Here is a 21,232-nt window from a genome sequence, read left to right as displayed (position 1 = left end):
TTTAACTATCGCTTTAACCATATATATATGTATATATAACTAGATACAGATATAGATATGTAATATATCAGAATCTGGAGACTCCATAAAGTATCATTCACAATGTTGGATATAATCCCATATTACTGGATATACAAAGAAACATTAAAATGTGACTAATACTCAAAAACAAAAGGAAATCAGTGCACAACTCTGTGACTATACTAAAAACCAGGGAAGTATACACTTTGGGTAAATTGTATGGTGTGTGAATTATATCTCAATCAAGCTGTGACACAACAACAACCACAGGCAATCAATGGGGTCTAACTCTGAGATGATCCATATAGAACCAGCAGACAAGGTTTTAAAAGCATTTGTAGTAAGTAGGTTCAGCTATGTAAAGGAAAACATACTTTATAATGAATAGACACGTAAATCTCAGCAGAAAACCTGAAATGTTAATTAAAAAACCAAATGGAGATTCTAGAAAACAGATACAGAGATATAGATATATAGATATCTATACATAGATGTATATATCTATATGTGTATCTGTTTACATTATAGTTTTCAGCCAGGATCTTCCTCTTGAGATTTATTCTTATCGATACAAGTATCCAATGGGCATCTTCACTTTGTCCCATATGCACTCAAACTAGAGGTACCCATCCATTCAATTGGGAATCCTGAGATTTACCTTTGATCCCACATTCTCCCTCCCCATTCGTATCTAAACATTCACCCAGTGCTCACAGATTTTACTTTCTTAGTTTTCTTTATCTATCTTCTTTCTTCTCCATTGCTCCTTGATCTAGCATGAATAACTGAAAAACAAAATCCCTTTTGTTCTTTTCTGCCTCTGGTCTTATTTCTTTTAAAACCAGTCTCCAAACAAATCATAGTTATAAACTCAAATATAACTATATCACTCTTTTGATTAAATATTTTCAATGACTTTATATCTTCTTTGAAATTAATTCCAGTCTCCCTTACATTATGTGTCAAAGAGAAGACACTTTCCCTTCCTCAACTGGAAGCACAAGGTGGGAAAGGGGAGAAATTTTAATTTTAAATCAACTTAGGAATTTTGACTGTTTTATGGAACTGGACATTTTAATAATTGACCGAAGGAACTGGCTAGAGAAATCATGAGGTCTACCTGAGTTTCAGCCAGAGACAGGAGAAGAACTAGCCTCATTAAATAAATATAAAGAATAACGAGAGGTAAAGCAGGGCTGTGTTACTCTTTCATTCCAAGTAGGGTAGATTTGAAATACCAATTATATTTGTGATTTTTCATACTCAGTAAGTCTCTGTATTTCATGTTCATTTTTTTTTTTTAAGTTTTTCTCCTTAATTTAGAATGCTCTATCTCCTTCTTTGGCCTCACTTGGTTAATTACTCTTCAATCTTTAAAACAGAACTGGTGACCTTACTTAGCAATTCCTGATCCTTCAAATCTTAGTCTGTATTCTACATCTTCATTCACCTTGCACGCTTCAATTTACACATGCCATCATACTTACAATATTGGATTTTGGCCATGTGTTTTGGTCTGACTATCCTGTGAACTCCTTAAACTCAGAAAATGTGGCTCATTCATCTTTGTATTTTTAGAACTGCGAGTTGGGCCTGAAATGTTAGGTGATCAATAAATGAAATGAATGAAATGATGCTGCAGAGAAGGAGAGACAAATGGAATTGTCAACAACAATAATAGAGAAGTGGCCATGATTATTTTCAAGAGGGGATGAGGAGCTCTGTCTTGGGAAGTCCATCCTGAAATGGCAATAGATTTTTTTATAGAGCTTCCCGGGACCTAAAGAGCATGAATCGATGTTGAAATAGCACAAAAAGTTCAGTTAATGTAATATCATTGGAATGTTTTGAATTGCAGTCTCTTTATACGCAAGAATGTGAATTGGCCAATCTGGGAGTTAGAAAGAATGAAGCTATGGTCCCTGGGCTTCTGAACAACTTTGTAACCATGCGCCACCTTTGGGGAATAATCATCTTCTGAGAAGATCTGTTTTATGACTGAGATACAGAGAATACCAGTGATTCTCTCAACAGCTTAACAATAAAATGAAAACAAAAGTCTTCTTATTACTAATCAGACCCATTTTCTCTAAGGAAAAAAACCCTTTCTCCCAATGCTTTGTGTGAGAGAAAATAGAACTAAGCCTACTGTTGTATTGATTCAATACATAAATAGAAGATGGAATGATTTGGCTACCGAAAACTCAAGTATGAGGATGATTTCAGTTCCCTTTATAAAGAAAGGAGATGCTTTGACACTGGTTTTAAGTATTTATCTTGAGAAAACTCTAGAAAAAACCCTACTGCCTTCTGGCTAACATAAAAAGTAAAAAACTGCTATATAAATAAAATTAGGTGCATATATTTCTATTTTCTTTTGAAAATATATTCCTGGCTAGAAAACGGTGTTTTATTAATATTCTGGCTATTTCTCTATCTATCTATCTATCTATCATCTGTGTGTGTATCTGCAGACACATCACTTATGTAAGGATTATGCCTTTAGTTTTCTTTTTATTTTCCTATGCTCCTCTTTATTCAGTTACTTATTTTGAACTTTAAAATACTAAAGTTTTGAGAATTTCTTTCAATAAAAGTTCTCAAGGTTATATCCTAGTTATTCTAATAAAAATGAAGAAAACAAGGCTTCTGAGAGAACTGACTATAATAGCTTTTATATAGCCACTAGAAGGGAAAGAGAATAAGGAAATATCTTATAGAATTGACAACGCCTAACTAGTCTTTCATGTTACACTAAAGGCACTCAGTTTAAAATAAAATTAAATGGCTCAACCAGCATAAAAATGCCACCAAAGTTGAGTAACAAAATGTTTAGAGTCAGATTCATTAAAGCTGGTTTGGATCTTAAGAGTTCAACTCTAGAGCCATCGTCTGTGCCACCTTAGTTTTACGATGACATGTTCAGTGTGCGGTGCTCACTCATTGGAGCTTCATCTTCTCTCCGAATGGTTTATGGCAACGGGAGTCAGCAGCCATGAAATTACAGAGGTCCCCTAATAAATACTACCATTCACCGAAGGAAACAGCTGCATACACTTGCACAGATTTGTAGAACATGTAGTGTAAAACGAGGCATTACACTGGACCTGCTGACTTGCTTTGTTTGTTTGTGGAGACTTTTATCTGTGGAACAGCTGAAAAGATCAAAAACACACTCATATACGCACTCATTTCCTCTTGTCAAAAAATCAGCTATAAATTAACTTACTGAAGAAAAACACATACGTGTGTATGTATCCACATATACATATATGCACATATATTTACATATTTAATTAGTTGAAATTTTTTCTCCTAAATTCAAACGTACCCTAGAAATGAAGACTCCATTTTACTAATGAGGATGAAATACTCCTTGAATATTAAACCTTTTTTAATAAAAGAATTCAAGCTAAAATAAGGGGAATGATCAGTTCTTGAGGACCTTGGGTTCTTTTTTTAAACTTTTAATTCTTTTAAATCTTCACCAAAAAGAAAATGTAAATTATTCTCTAGTTTTCTACTTACCACCCAAGTGAGTTCTAGAAAATTGTTAGAGAAAATTAGGGCAATCGAAATCTCGATATAAAATAAAATCAATAATATTCAGTCATGTGTAATTGCACTTTATTTTAGTGAATGTTAGAAGAATAATATATATGCATTAAAATACAAGCGTCTTAAGAGCTTTAAATGTGTGGTTAGGGGATTTTTCAGCTGCCACATATCCCGCCAGATGCTTCAGTTTTCTGTTCTATTCCACAGTTCAGGAATGAAGAAACTTAGTCTGCAGAAGTGCTATCGCCTGCATTCTGATGGTTTCAACCAGCTGTCTCATTGTGCCCAGCTTGCGTGCGCAGGATCTCTGCTGATCAAAAACCTTGGCTTGAGTTTTAAATACTGATCATCATAACAAAGACTAGAAGTGCTGCTTAGTTAGGTGAATTTAGAGCTGAATAGTTCTAATATTTTTGGTATAGTTATTCAAACTCAATTCTACAACACAGGAATGAAACTTACAAGGTTAAAAATTAAAGGCCAAGGGCTGGCCCCGTGGCTGAGTGGTTAAGTTCTCGCGCTCCGCTGCAGGCGGTCCAGTGTTTCGTTGGTTCGAATCCTGGGTGCAGACACGGCACTGATCATCAAACCACGCTGAGGCAGCGTCCCACATGTCACAACTAGAAGGACCCACGACAAAGAATATGCAACTATGTACCAGGGGGCTTTGGGGAGAAAAAGGAAAAAAATAAAATCTTAAGAAAAAAAAAAATTAAAGGCCAAAATGATATTTAAATAAGATGTGAAACATACAACACAATCATAAAGTTGTAGACCAGTTTCCAAAAATCACTGCAAAAAACTGATCTCATTAACTTACAATGAGTGCTATGTATATAAAGATATGTATGCATAATAAAAGCTTAGATATCTCTGCCACAAACATTTGTGTTACAAATAACCTTTTCAGTAAACGTGTGCACAGGGGATATTTTGAAATTCACAACACTTGTCAAGAGGAAATTAATTTCCACTTGAACTAAGCTAATGTGAATGTCAAAAATGCCCTATGGATATCTAATCACAAAATAAAAGATCATACCTAAGGAGTAAATGTGCATATGTGAAAACAATCTGTAACATGGCCTAAATGCTGTTTTATTACAATCAAGTTTAGTAGATAATCTAGCTGTGTGACCTTGGGTAAGTCATTTACTTTAAATGTCCTCCTATAAATATCTGACTTAGGGTGTCTGACTGAGGGTATAGTGAGACATATATTCAATAATAAAAATAATAAAGTAAATCCGCAACACATTATTTTAAACATTGTAAGAAATGTTTTTGTCCACACACGTATATCAAATATATGTTTATGGATATGAATTATTTGCATAACTAATGATCCTTATACTTTCCTGTTTCCACATTAAACATAGTATACACTTATGAAAACTTTAGATGTTAGATTTGATAATGTTTTATAATTTTATGAAATACTCCTCAAATCAAAGGGAAAAAAATCTCGTAGAATCTTTCTTTCCAGGAGTAATAGCAAGAGAAAGATTTGATTCAAAATTTAAAAATGACTGTTGAAAATGTTGGAAAATGATAGGAAGATCTTCACAGTAAACAAAATAAATTAAAATACATGGCTAGAGCTTTGGGATATTTATGTAAAATACTATAAACTTTTATATTTGGAAATCAAGTTTGGTGACTGCCAATGAGCATTTCTTTTTTAGACTTCCAGAAATCCACGGGTTTGGATGACTAAGATATACAGTAAGAATAGGTTTGCACATGGACATATTTACCTTTGGACACAGACCAAGCAAACAAATATGAAAAGCCAAATGAAATAAAAGTTTGTCAGAATTTGTCAAACTGTGAAATAGGATACAGTCTCATTATAGAGCAGAAGAACATTTTTATTTTATTTCAATTTGCCAAACCATTCTCTCATCAAACTTCATCATAGCAACATTCTTGTGGCAAGTAAAATCAGCGTGTTGTTCATATCAGCAGAGGGGGAATCAGACATGAATTCTGAACTTATTCCAATTTCAGGGATCACAGAAAAAAATTAAAATTAAACTTTAACACAGGAACGCTTAAGACTAAACTAATAAAACATAAAATTTTAAAAATTAAAATAATTCTAAATTTTATGGGCATATGACTATCATTGACTTATCTTGACTCTAGTTTCAGAGTATGATAAACAGTCATATTATCAATTAGATTACTTCAGGCAGTCATTGAAAATAATACTGACTGAGCGTTTCATTCACGATTTATCCTTTAGTCTTCCTCTTTCTTATTGTTGTTTAACAAGCTTAGCACTCGGCAGCAAATGAATAAATGAATGAATGTGTAGTTCAAATGTAAGTTTCTCTAAAAAACTCGGTGGCTCCTTCCTAGCAAAATTATATTTTATTCACCCTTTTAGTATAGCTTTTCTAACTTTGCTTTAATATTCTGATTAGATGTCTTATTTCTCTGTGATTTTCTGGAGCGCAAAGACCATATTCTCTATTTGTCTTTTCATTCTGAACACAAAGTTTGGCATTTGGCACATTAAAGGTGGTCAATGAATATTTGACAAAAGAATTAACGAGGAAAGCAATAATGACTGCGTAGTAGCACTCCGTTGTTGACATTATCAATTAGATTATTAAAAACTCAAGCCTATTGTTTCATTCATTCACAAATATTGATACAGTGCACAATATAAGTAAAATAAACGAATCATAGGCATCCATTTAAGACATCATCCATGAGAATATAGGAGCTGAAGGAAACAGTGCCCAATGATGCACAAAGTCCCAGGCCAAAGCTGTCCAGTTAGGAGATTTGAGGTTGTTCCAGGCTCCATAAAAAACTGTCTATGGTGACCTTGGCTACTTAATCTTTCTGGTTCTCAGTTTCTTCATTTGTAATATGAAGGGATCGCCTTAATGATTTGAAAATTCCCTGTGTGCCTAACATTTTATTATTGTGATTGATAGTTGTACTGTTCGGGCACAAGCTGTGCAGGCTCCTCATCACATACTGCTGGAGGCACAGGCATAAAATCATTATAAAAGCTATCAACAGGGGGAAGCCACAGTTCTAAAATTATTCTATGCGCAAAATATAGCAGAAACACAGAGGAAGGAAAGGTCAAGTGGCGATGGCGGTGTGTGGTGTGAAGAGAAAGTTTGAGAGTTCAAGAGAAGTTTTACCAAAAAATACTGATACTGAAACTAAGCTTTTCAGGATGAATTTTGCAGGAACACAGCAGAGGATGTAATGGGATGAGTCATTCCAAACGTCAGAAGCAGCATGTTCAAAGAATAGAGGTTTGAAACAGTGGGAACAGAAGGGAAATTGGAAGTAGTTTGGTTTGGTTGGAGAATGAATTTGTATGACAGGTTGGAAATTGGAGTTGTAGGTAAGAGCCAGACTCGAAGGATCTTAAATTCCATGCCTAAGGGTGTAGAGTTTCTTATATGTGCAGTAGTGAACCATTAGCGGACTTTAACATAGGAGGGACATGACAGATCACGGTTTACAAAGGTCACGATGACTGCTGTGTGGACTAACTCAAGGCCAGCATGTCTTTTAAGAAGGAAGTGAGACGAAATTCTAGTGAGAGACAATGAGGTGGTAAACTAGAGCGGTGACAGCGATACGGGAAGGAGTGTGTGACGAGAGAGATTTACAGGGAAGAATCAATAAAATTTGGTAGTTGACTAGATTTGGAGATCAGGGGAAGAATAGGAGATTTTTTTAAGTTAGGCGACTGAAAGGAGATGATTTCATTAAATGAGACGGGCAACATAGAAGCATGAACATGCTTGTGGAAGAAAGATGATGAATTTGATTTTAAATATGTTAAATTTGAAGTACCTTTGGAACACTCAGGAAGGAATAGCCCATTGCATTTAGACCAATATCCACAAATCTTATTAATATTGCCTTAACAGTCTAACACGATGCCACCACTCACCGCTCATTTCCTACCGTATCCTTTATCCCGCTCTAGCCACACACCACCACTTTTACATTCCTTCAACTTGTAAAACTGCTTTGCCCAAGCTTTTGCACTTACTATTTACTCTGTTTAAAACAACTTCTCCCAAAACATTTATAGAGCTTTTTTATGTTTCTGAGGCCTCAGTTATTACGTCTCAGAATATCATCTTCTTAGAATTATCTTCTAAGACTATCTCAAGTTGCTCTTTACTCCTGTTGTCTTCATCATCTCCTATTTTATTTTCTGTATTGCTTATACGGCTATCTAAAATAGTCTTGGTTATTTATTTACTTGCTAATTGGCTCTTCCCCCCTCCCCACTTGAAAGAAAAGTTCTATGAGGACAGAAAGTTTGTGTTGTTCACTGTTATTACACCTACACCAAGAACAGAGTTTGATATGTACTAAATGTGCCACAATGTTTGTTGAATGAATAATCGAACCTATGGCCATGGAATTATGGAGAGAGGCTGGGCTGATATTCAGTGGGGCAGAGGAGGATTTACTGAGGAGTTTCAATTGCACGAGCCCCTTCCAAAGTTGTGGGAGAGGTTCCAGCAATGGGGTCACATAATCAGAAGTTTCCGTAAAATTCACAAATTAAGATATTGTAACCACAATTTCTTAAAAGCACTGTCTTTTCCCACTCACACTTCCTCTCTTCTACCCTCGTCACGTCAGGTGATATTGGAAAAAGACATATTTGGGATCTGACTTGAAAAGTTGTCAGGATATATCTCGTTTGGTTTTAATACTGCATATTTATATGGTTTTCAAAATACAAAATCATAAATGCAGGACTATATTCAGATAGGAATATTTATTGAGAATGAGAAAAGAAATAATAGGAAATTACAAATTTTAAAAAGCAAACAAATACTTTAAACATGAAAAAATCCAGAAAATAACATACTGTTTTATGTTATTTACACTTGTCACACCTCTATAATACTTCTTTTCCTATATTTTTGGCTACATACTCTTGGATCTTCTCAAATGGCAGTGCTTTTGTAATATCATTTTCTATAAAAATAATAGACATATAACTCTATTTTTCTACTAGGATGGTTTTTTTTAAACATCAGTTGTTTAAAAAAGTATTTTTAGCATTATAACTTGTTAATGGAATATCATATAAGTTCTAAGGATTGTTTTTAAATTTGGGGAAGTCTCAAGTTTCTTTCCAATAGGATTTGTTACTTCTCTGCTCACTGACTTAGTACTGCTGCAGATTTGCACCCCACAAACACAGGAATTCTGACAAATCCTATTTTGTAGAATTACCACCCCCAAATGGTATGATTTACTCATCTTTGTATATGTTTCATTACGCAATATATTCCTGAAAAGAGAGAACTTCGTTGCTTAGAACCAAATTCTCTGGTTATATTTTATTCATTCAATTTTAGAAAAATTTTCAGTTATGTACATTTGAAAAGTTATTCCTCCTCCATTCTTCACATCCTCTGGTGCTGGGTACCCTGGAGTATATTCATATTCCAATTCAATCTCTTGGCCCTGCCCCTCTGTCACAATACTAAATGAGTCAGTATTATGAGTTCTCCCTACTCCAAGAGAGCTAACAATTTGACTATATAACCTCACAGCTGCATGGAAGTAAACAACGTGTGTATAGGATGGCCTAAAGGAAAGAGGACATGGACGAGAAAGGAATTCTTACATGAATTGTTTAGGTCAACAAGTCAGCAGAAGATTTAGCAAAGGAGTGATCAGAGAGGAAGACCTGTAACAGGCAAAGACATGTATCACGGAAGAAAGACAAGGAAACGTTTCATGTCTATAAATATGTTAAACTTAATGTTTATAAATATGTTAATGTTTATGAATATGTTAAACTTAATGTTTATACAGCACTAAACCACTAATTATTATGAACTGATACGTGAAAGAATAAAAAATTATGTATATAAAACATTGGATTTTAAAACTAAAGGTTTTAACACAAAATTGAAAAGAATGTACCTGTGTTAGTTTCTTAGGGCTGTTGTAACAAATTACCCCAAACTGAGTGGCTTGACTGACAGAAATTTATCGCCTCACAGTTCTGGAGTTTGGAAGTCAAGATCATGGTGTTGGCAGGTTTGGTTCCTTCCGAGTGTCATGAAGGAAAGATCTGTTTCAGGCCTTTCTCTTTGGCTTGTAGTCAGCTGTTTTTTTCCCTGAGTCTCTTAACGTCATTTTCTCTGTGGGTGTCTGTCTCTGTGTTTAAATTTTCCCTTTTTATAAGGACACCGGTCACATTGGATTAGGGCCCACCCTAATGACATCATTCACCGTGATTCCTTTTGGAAAGACCCCGTCTCCAAATAAGGTCACATTCTGGAGCATTAGAGATTAAAATTTCAACACACCTTTTGGGAGGACACAATTCAACCCATAACATACCAATTTAGAGTTATATTTAGTGTTATCATTAGGTAATGAGTGAAACAATACAATGGTAAGAGGATTTGTCATGATTAACCCAAATAGTTTGTTCTCCTCTATTTCCACTGATAAATGGAAGGCAGGTCACTGGAGAAGTAGATATTTTAAAATAAAACAATCATTCAAAATAAAACATCCAGAATATGCAAAATATCCCAAAAATATAAATATAAAATATATACACATAAGTATAAAATATTGTCTTATTTTCAACAAAGTACACTTCTTTGAGTCTTTGCTATCTTTCCTTTCTTTTGTTTTTTTTTTTCATAGCAGTATCTAAAAGACAGGAATTTGTCCAAAGCAGAAATTCCTACCCGTGTTAATTATTGTTGGTCCTATGGCAATAAATGATCATGATATGGGAATATAGTTGTTCTTAAGGAACCATCAAAAGACATATATTCATGTATATATATAAATATTCATATGTGTGTGGAGTAGTCCCTAAAACTTAAAACTCTGAGGAAAAATTACCTTTGTATAAAATATATCAATGATAAGATAATCACATAAATCATCACAAATATATACATAACTCTAACAATCTAACAGATACATATGGCACATATATCATTTACTATAGGTAAAAAAAGTGTTACAGTTTATATTATTTATTTAAGTTAAATTATTATAAAATTACATAGAGTTGGATAAAGGAAAATTAGTTTATTATTATGCTTTCAACTAGATGTTAATAGAGACAAGGTAATTTTAATAATCGTGCATATTGAAAGCAATTTTACCCTGCCCTTTGGCATATTTGCCCTGCTTTTCAGCTATTTTCCCTGTGGATTGTTTTCTCAGGCTATAATTCTATCGCAGAGGCAGATTGTACCAAGACAAAAAGAAAGGGTCACAGCCCTCTCTAACCTTTGCTATTCAGACCAAAGTCCCAAGCCTTTTGCAAATGCAAATTATCCTGGCCTGTTAACTGAGAAGACAAGAACATAACGGTAGAAGAATTAATTTTTGTAAAACCTAAATCTGCCTTTTGTTCCCCCAAGTACATCTCAAGTGTTAAAGACAGTTAATTATCGTCTATTCTTTAGAGCCCACAAAAAACAATTTACTGCTCAGTAAAATGAGCAGGCAATCTACCTTATTACTCTTGTTTTTTTGATAGATAAATGCGAAGAATTTACACATTCATGCGAGAGAGGCAATAATTCTGTTCTCCTGAGAAGCCAGGTAAGAAGGATGGCCATTGACACTTGCTCAACCTCGTCACAAAAAGCATTTGGTAGAAATTTCTGATCTTCACCTGACTGATGAAAAGTACTGATATTTCCAAGAAAGTGGCAAAGAACGTAAACAACAGCAAGAACAAAAAAATAGCACCAGGCATGACATGAACTTTCAAATGACACTTCGAGTTACTAATTTTTAGTGACCTTTACTAAATTCATCAAAATATTCTCCACAAATCAATTACTGTAGAAATAGAGAAAATATTGATGGCATGCAGACTCATAGCGGCAAATCAGTGTCTGATTCCATAAGATCCTCTCTCCCACATATTTCATCAAAGCCCCAGGGGTGGAGCTGTTGATGCTTCCTGGAATGTGATGTGAAACTCCACGAATGAGTTGCTAAAGGGGTAGAAAATTGTGATTTGTGAAATCCGTTATGTCTTTAGTGCATCTTTGCTATTTTTAAATGGACTTTATTTTTTAGAGCAGTTTTAAGTTCACAGCAAAATTGAGGGGAAGGTACAGAGATTTCCCATATAACCCCCTGCCCTGACACAGGAACAGCCTCCACCATTATCAATATCCCCCACTAAAGTGGCACACTTATTGCAATTGATGAACCAATATTGATACATCATAATTACCCCGTCTATAATTTGCATTACAGTTCATTCTTGGTGTTGTACATTCTATGGATTTGCACAAACGTAAAAGGACATGGATCCATCATTATACTTATTATATAGAGTATTTTCACTGCTCTATTAATCCTCTGCGCTCTGCCTTTTCATCTCCCAGCCCCTGGCAACTGCTGATCTTTTTACTGTCTCCATAGTTTTGCCTTTTCCAGAATGTCATATAGTTGGAGTCATACAGTATGTAGCCTTTTCAGATTGTCTTCTTTCGGTTAGTAGTATGCATTTCAGGTTCCTCCATGTCTTTCCATGGTTTAATAGCTCATTTCTTTTCAGCACTGAATAATATGCTATTGTCTGGATACAGGACAGTTTATTTATTCATTTACCTCCTGAAGGACATCTTGGTGGCTGCCAAGTTTGGTGATTATGAATAAAGCTGCTATAAACATCCACGTGCAGGTTTTGTGTGGACATAAATTTTCAACTCCTTTGGGTAAATACCAATTAGGTTGATTGTTGGATTGTATGGTAAGAGTATGGTTAGTTTTGTAAGAAAGCACAAAACCGTCTCTCAAAGTGGCTGTACCATTTTACATTCCCACCAGCGATGAATGAGAGCTCCTGTTGCTCCACATCCTCGTCAGCATTTGGTGTTGTCGGTGTTCCAGATTTTGGCCATTCTAATAAGTGCTTAGTAATATCTTATTGTTACTTTAATTTGCTTTTCCCTGATGACATATCATGTGAAGCATCTTTTTCATCTGCTTATCTGCTGCCATCTGTGCATCTTCTTTGGTAACGTGTCTGTTAGGGTCTTTGGCTCATTTTTTAATTGGGTTGTTTGTTTTCTTATTGTTGAGTTTTGAGTTCTTTGTATATTTTGGATAATAGTTTCTTATCAGATATGTCTTTTGCAAATATTTTCTCCCAATCTGTGGCTTGTCTTCTAATTCCCTTGATCCATTTTGAGTTAACTTTTGTGACGTGTGTAAGGCCTAGGTCTATGTGCATCTTTTTGCAAGTGGATGCCTAGTTGTCCCGCATCATTTGTTGAAAACACTGTCTTTGCTCCATTGTATTACCTTTGCTCCTTTGTCAAATACCAGTTGACTATATTTATGTGGGTCTATGTCTGGGCTCTCTGTTCTGCTCCTTTGATCTATTTGTCAATTCTTTAGCAAGGCCACACTGTCTTGATATCTGTAACTTTATTGTAAGTCTTGAAGTTGGGCAACATCAATCCTCCAACTTTGTTCTTCTTCTTAAATATTGTGTTGGCTATTCAGGGACTTTTGCCTCTCCATACAAACTTCAGAGTCAGTTTGTCACTATCCACAAAATAACTTGATGTAATTTTAGTTGCGATTGCATTGAATCTACAGATCAAGTTAGGAAGAACTAACATGTTGACAATATTGAGTCTTCCTAACCATGAATATGGACTATTTCTCCATTTATTTACTTCTTCTTTGATTTCTTTCATCAGAGTTTCCTAGTTTTTCTTATGTAGATCTTGTATAGATTTTGTTAGATTTACATCTAAGTATTTCATTTATGAAATTTTTGGGGGTGTCTATGTAAATAATATTCTGTTTCTAATTTCAAATTCCACTTGTTTATTGCTGGTATATAGGAAAGACATCAACTGTTGTATATGAACTTTGTATCCTGTACTTTACTATAATCGCTTGTTAGTTCCAGGAGATGTTTTGTCTTTTCTTTTGGATTTTCTACATGTATCATCATGTCATCTGTGAACAAAGATAGTTTTATTTCTTCCTTCCCAACTAGTATATCTTTTATTTCCTTTTCTTGTCTTACTGCATTGGGTAGGACTTCTAGCAGAATGTTGAAAAGGAGTGGTGAAAGGGGACATCCTTGCTTTGTTCCTGATCTTTGTTCCTGATCAAAAATGTGGATGCTCTGTTATTAGGTGCATACATGCTAGGATTGTTATGTCTTCTTGGATAATTGACCCTTTAACATTACATAATTCCTCTCTTTATCCCTGATAAGTTTTCTTCCTCAGAAGTCAGCTCTATCTGAAGTTAATATAGCTTTTATTCTTTTGATTACTGTTACCATAATATATTTTTCTCCATTCCTTTACTTTCCATCTATATATGTCTTTGCATTTAAAGTGAGTTTCTTATAGACTACATATGGTTGGGTCTTGTAATTTGATCTACTTTGACAATCTCTGTCTTCTTATTGGTGCATTTAGATAGTTGATGTTCAAAGTGATTATTGAAATGGTTGAATCATTATGTATCACATTTGTTGCCTTTTCCTATTTATTGCCTTTGTTCTTCGTTTCTGTTTTTGTCTTCCACTCTTTTCTGCCTTTTGTGGTTTTTCTTCGATTTTCATTGAACTGAGTAAATAAGGAATTGATGGTTTTCTCAAAATAAACTTTTACTTTTATTTGAAACTAGAAAGGTCTCTGGAAGTGACTTTTAATTGTGTATATTTGTTATTTGACACATCTTTTTTGACAGGAAATTCCCTTCACATTCAAGCTAATGGGTTTTCTATCCATTTACTTCCTATTTTCTAGTTTTTGAATTTTTTAAATCTTTGGGGTCATTATTGATATTTTTAATCCTTAGTGTGAAAAAAATTAGCCCAATATAACCAGGGTATTATTGATAGAAGAACATTTTTTTGAAGATTTCTATTGTAATTTTTTCTAAAAATAAAGAATATTCCCTCTTCTTCCATTTTTCATGAGAAAAACATTTGTTACATTGGAGATCTGAGGTATCTTCTCTCATCTAAACTCTCATTGACTTTATCCATACCACGTGTCAAGGGGTCTTGGTGTGAAATGTGGGAGCCACACATATGTTGAAGTGCAACAGAGTGTGTGTGTTGCTACAGGGATCTTCCGCTTAACAGCTGTGTGTCCTTACACAAGTTAACTAAATTCTTGCCTTGCAGGTTCCTCATCAGTAAATTGGGGAGTATAATGCCAATCCATAGTATTTTCATTGATATTAGCTGAAATGTTTTGATGTAAAATATAATAATGACCCCACAATGCTACCTCGTCTATCATTATTGTTTTCTCCTTGTACTGCAGTCTTTTGTTCTTCTTTCTCCCACAAAACAGTTTAGAACGGAAATCAAGTCTCAATTTTTGAATTCTTAGGCACTTTATTTGGCTTTTAATATGAGCTCAATAAAATTTTGTCAAAAGAAAAATAAATATTCCCCAATTTTAAACACTAGTATAAACATTTTTTTGGCCACAAAGAAAATGTAATAATTAGCAATTGATATAGTGAAAATTTGAGAATATACTTGAGAAATCCTTAAAATGTGGATGACCACACTGAGTTATCTGGTCTCTGGACTTATTTCTACTAACTTATTTTTGTACGTTGTCCTTGCAAGAGTTTTCTTTCCAATAGACCACTTTTAAAGGTTGAAGCTACAGTCTCACAAAGTGTGAACTCATTGCTTACTTTAGAGTGTTTTGATTGCAGCAAACCCTGCTGAGAGTTTATTATTTTAATAGGGGTCAGTCAGGGTCTTCAAATACTTGGCATACATTTAAAAGTGTTACTGCTACTGTAATCTTTCATTGTGTGGGAAGGGAAAGCCCTGATCTTTCCATGCCATAGAAGAAGTCCTAAAAAGTATGTTCTGGTATAAAAATGTCCCATATGTACCTTGGTCTTAGCTTTCACTTTGAATATGAACCATCGATAATGATCTCAAATGTTACATGTATATAAGTGTGATATATTCACTTTATATTACATATATATTATATATAATGATATTTACCCATATCATCTATTTCAGTAGCCATTCATGACAGCACAGTGGTTCCAACCACTTTCTGAGCTTTGCTCTCCATTTCATAAAGAAGCTAATAAACGCTTTTTTGTTGCTGTTGTTTTTTAGTGACCTGGATAATATCTTTCAAATATAAAAATGAATGATTTAATTTCCCTTGTGATTTAAGACATGGTGAAGTATCAAGAACATTAGTATTTATTTCTGGGAAAACAAATCATAATATAAACATAAACCAAGCCAAAACATACACTACACTCATGTCCCAAATTGTAATCTCAAGTATCAATTCATTGATTTTAGGTCCACATATTTACTGTCTCCACAGTGACACATTCCCAAATCTGTCCTGTGGAAGTAAAACTCCTTATCTACTCTCCACATAATTGCCACTTAATATGAATTTGGTCACTGTGGTTGGGAGCATGTCTACTGTTGTGTCATTCCCTGCAGGCTGCATTGCCCAGGCTGTCAGATCAGTTGACTTCAGTCTGGTCTTAGCTACTGTGAGGTGGGAAGGAAGGAATAAGCCAAGGTATGTCTCCCTCCTCCTTCCTCGAGGAGAGGCTCAGACAGTGGCTACATTTTTCAGTGGCTCCTTCCAGGAAGATCTACTGTGGTTTCAGTTTCCACCGGATGATCTCTGTCCCAGGGCTCTGAAAAGTGCCTCTTCTTTTTGAAACTCCAACCAGGGGAAAAGAATGCCTTGCTGGTGTTTCTGATCTCTGGGTCTCCTCGTGATCACTTAATTAGCTTTTCAGCTCTTCCATCACCCGGCAGCCAATTTCCAGGATTAAATTTTCCTTGCTTCAAAAACAGTAAAGCGTTTCTCTGTTTTTATTTTTGTTTTTGGTCTGGATTGTGACAGTTACACACTGTATGATGATACCCTGGGAGTCACATTCACTGGATATATTTTTTTAGTGTCATTTCTGGGCATTGTGGCTTATGATTCTGTTTTAGTCTAAAAGTACTAAATTTTATAGCTTGCATAGTGAATTGAGAATTAAATGAGTCTTTTTTTATAGGAAAATGGTATTTTCCATTATAAAAATACACAGCAGAATAACTTTGATAATTAGCTCTAATATATATTGAGAACACATATGTAAGTGGATGCAAAGCTTAATTCATGAAATATTACCATGTGATGTATAATTTCCATATATATCCCATTTATTCTTATAATAACTCAACAGGGATATTACGTAAGTTAACTTGCCATTACGAAGTTTGTAACATAGCTCCAAACCACAGCCAGGCTGCCTGAGTCCAAAGCCTAGAACATTTCTATTCTGTAAAACGCTCTCTTCCTCAGAGAAAATATCTAAACGACAGTGACAGGATATGAATGTTCAATATGAAAATTTGTCTTCTTTTTCTTTTTACTTTTTTTGCTTTATTAGAAAAACTCATTGCAGTGTTTGAAGATTAATGTTCCCATTCCCTGAAGGAAAGAGAATAGAGCAAAACAAGTTTTGTTTTTAATGACTTGAACTCTGGATGTAGTGAGTCTTAAGCATACAATATGAAACTAAGAGAATAAGAAGATAATTTATTTTGGAGGTGAAGATGAGTTGGAGGTAGAACCTCGGGAAGAAGGCAGAAACAGATGCAAAGGAAGTTTATCAGATGGGAAGCTGAAGTTTGGGAATTGGTGATGGGAAGACTCCAAAGGGACAAGAGCTATTGTTTGATGGAGTCTCCAAAGCAGTTCTAATGAAGGCGCAATTCACATTAATCAGGAGATTCAAAGTCAAATTGTGTTTACATGGTAGGGATAAAGGTACAATTCACTGTCTTGTTCCTGGGCTGTATTAACTATACTGTTGTCTATCAAAATATAACCTATAGAGACCTTGGTTATCTGGATATTGGGCAGGGCATCATGTTGGTTCACTAAATGACGCCATCATCTTACTTAGACTTGATAAAACGAAGTGCAAACAGCCAAAATGCGCTTGTAAGATACATGCATCATAGACAGTGGCAGGTAAACCTCATGGAGAATCAGAGGCTTGCCAAATTGGTGACATTTAGAGGTTTGGTGAACTGGGGCCCATGAGGTAGAAATTGCATGTTACACCATCTATCATTAAGAAATAGGCCCAGCTCTTGATGGGCTCTTTGGAGTCTGGAGGCAACATTACTTATCGGATAACTTGAAAGGTTACCAATTTTAAGTGGGGTCTAGAGAAACAGAGGGCTCCATAGCACAATCTACTCTGCCTCTTGGGCCACATCACCCTGTAAATTTGATGGTTCTAGATGTATCTATAATAGATAAGGATGGTGTATGGAGTCTCTGACAGGCCCAAATATCAGGGTTGCAGCACAGACCCATAGGGTCCTGGATAAAAGCCATGATTTCTGAAGCATTCATCTGAGCTCTAGCAAAGACTGAACACCTCACCATAGCATACCAAGGGATTTAGCAATCAAATTTTTCCACTGTGAGCTGGATATCATCAGATCTGCTCATTTATGATGCTGAGAATTCACAGCACCAATATATTGTACAATGGAAAGGCACTGGATTAATTTTCAATTGCTATATAACAAATCACCACAAACTTAGTGGCTTAAGCAATACGTGTTCATCATCTCAGTTTCTTTGGGTCAAGAGTCAGGGCACAGATTAGCTGGGTCCTCCGTCTAGGGTTTGACAGGCTGCAATCAAGGTTTAGACTGGACCATGTTCACATCTGGAGGTTACTGGGAAAAAATCCATTTCCAAGTCCACTCAGATTGGTGGAAAAATTCATTTTCTTGCAGTCATAGGACTGAGGACTTCAGCTTCTTGTTAGCTGTAAGTTTGAAGCTGCCTTCAGTTTATAGAGGCTGCTTACATTTCCTAGAGGTTACCTGCAATTCCTTATTACATGGCCACTTACTTCAAGCCAGCAGAGAGAATTTCTATGGCAAGTCTGGTTGTAATACAGAGGAATGTAATGTAACATAAGCACACGAGTGACATCCCGTCATGTTCGCCAAATCCTTGGTTAGAAGCAAGTCACTGGTCCCTTTGAGACCATAAGCGAGGGAATTACCCACGGCATGAACACTAGAGACGAGGATCATGGGGGTCAACTGAGAGTCTGCTTGCCACAGGTAAATTCAGGTCCAGGCCTGTGAAGATCCAGAAGACACAAGTAAATTACATGCATGAGGAACCTAAGTGCTCTATAGATAGCACTAATGCCTATTCCTCAGCTCAGGAAGACTTCAGCGATGGCACTCTATGATCAACTAAGGGAGAAAGAAAAAATTCATGGTATTCTGCATGTTAACTCAGAGGAACAAACTCATTTTAGGATAAAGGGATTGTGACAATATTGTGAAACCCAAAGGAATAACATTACCACCTCTTGTTGCTTCTCTTCCCAGTGCTATGGGATATTCCCTGTGAATGGACAATTATAGCAATCATGGTCCAATGAGAGGAAGAAACTATGAGCTCAGACCCTTAGGGATGATGGCTTGCATCAACCCAACAGGCAAACAGCTCAGAGCAGCCAAAGTGCTCTGTTGTCTTTGATACGACACAAGAACTCCTCTGCTAAATCTTACACTACTTGCCTGTCACTCACTGTTCTGAACTTTTCTGTTGGCATATGGAGAGTAATGTGATTGTGACCTGCTGGGTGCTCTAGAATGTGCCACCTGGAAGTGTGAGAAGCTAACCGAGTGATGAAAGCTTTTGAACAAAGGAGTATGGGAGAAAATGGATACATATTTTCTTATTTCCTCTCCAGGCAGACAATCTTGCGACATATTCCATGTACCTTTGAGGGAGATCCCACAGAGTGGAGAAACCAGTTGCCGAGAACTGTGGCTAAATTGAAAATGCATCTCTCTTTCTCTCCCTTCTTCCCTGTTTTGTTGCCTTGCCTCCTGGATCACACTCTTCAATAAAAGCTTTGCACTGAAGCCTTTGCTGTAGCTCTGGTTTCTGGGGAATTAAGGCTAAGATATTGCTTATTACGAGAGTGTCAATACCCATGCCAAGTCTTAATTCCAGATGATCTAAAATTTCGTGACACTCATGGACCAGATGACTGGAGGATTCTACTCAAAGGTGTAGAGAAAAGCCTCCATTCAAACTACACATCACATTTGCCAATCAGGCCCCAAAACAGCTCTCCTTGTTCCTGAGGTCTCACACATGTCCTCCGTGATGTGTCAGCATCCAAGGGGAAACCCAACCCATCATACACCACTTTACCCTTCTCTTCCCCTATTAATGCTATCGCTCTGTCCTATAGCAGTGATCTCATGTACAAATGGGATGAAGTCAAATGGCTACAGCCAGCCCAAAGACCAATGTGAATCTCTACAAATCTGTATTTCCTCTCTAGTTTTCCTCTATATGTTTCTTCTCCTATTTCAAAGTTACATTTCAGTACATGGATAACTTCATAATATGGTCAATATTGTAATTGAAACAAACAAACAAATTCCCTCTCATGCATCAATGATACCTTCAAGAATTCCTCATCATTCACTTATTTCAAAATCTTATTACATATTTTGTTTTGGAGGCATTAGTTTTACATTTGCCTGTGGAAAACATGCCATTTGAAAAGAAGTTCAAAATAACGAAGACGGTAAAACAAAATGAAGCAAATAAAAATTTATAATGTACTTGTCTAAGTGCCATCTCTTTGAATAGATTTTTAGCCTTGTTATTATGTTATTATGACCTTAATTCCATCATTAAAATTTGCCTGTCGATAGGAAAAATGAGTTTCCTTCAGAGTTGTAGCATACTAGATGCTGGTCTGAAGATGAGGATGCTTGGACCATTACTATAGGTAATAAAAGGCCAGCTTTCTGCAGAAGTGAACCAAATTTGATTTGGCATTCTTTCATCTTATTTTCGGTATGCCTCTTCCATCCTAACAGATATCAACCCATGTCTCATTTTTTCTTCATGAGATTGGAGTTTTGTCCTGATTCCAGGCCCATGTGGCCCTGTTACCAGTCAGTTTCTTTCCAAAGAAAATATCCCATGATCACCTGACACTAGGATTCTCCTAATTCACTTCCTTACACTCACGTTGCATTGTTATTGGTGCTTTCTGGCCTTCACACTGGTGAAGCCACTCTTTTCCTCAGTCCTGGCTGTGGGGAGTAGGTGTCTTTCTTGTCTCAACTTATCCTCGGCTCCCCTTGCCCAGGCTTTCCACACGTCAAGGTGCCTTGAGTTGAAGACCATCCTCTTTTCACAACCAATACTTTGTTGCCTGAGATTCACTGATGTTACTGACTTTATCATATTCCCTGGGGTTTAAATTTCTAACAGCTTAAGGTGCTGGCAACCCCCAAAGATATCTAAATTTTGATACGTTGCTTCCAAATATGGAAACCTGTTCAAGCCACAAAATAAATTTCTAATGGTAGAATGTAGGCAGCTCTAATAGGTAGCTATTATCAAATTGGAGTACATTGTGTCTATATATCTGTGTGTCTAATTTTGTCTATCATATTTACCTATTTATCATCCATTTATTTACCACCCATTCTAAGTAGATCTAATACTAATGCCAGAGGAGAAACAATTATCATATTTTGCTGAGTGAAATAATAAGGAAAAATGGGGTAGAAGTC

This window comes from Equus quagga, chromosome 22 (genome assembly GCF_021613505.1).
Source record: "Equus quagga isolate Etosha38 chromosome 22, UCLA_HA_Equagga_1.0, whole genome shotgun sequence".
NCBI lineage: Eukaryota > Metazoa > Chordata > Mammalia > Perissodactyla > Equidae > Equus > Equus quagga.
Note: the sequence above shows the minus strand (reverse complement) of the source record.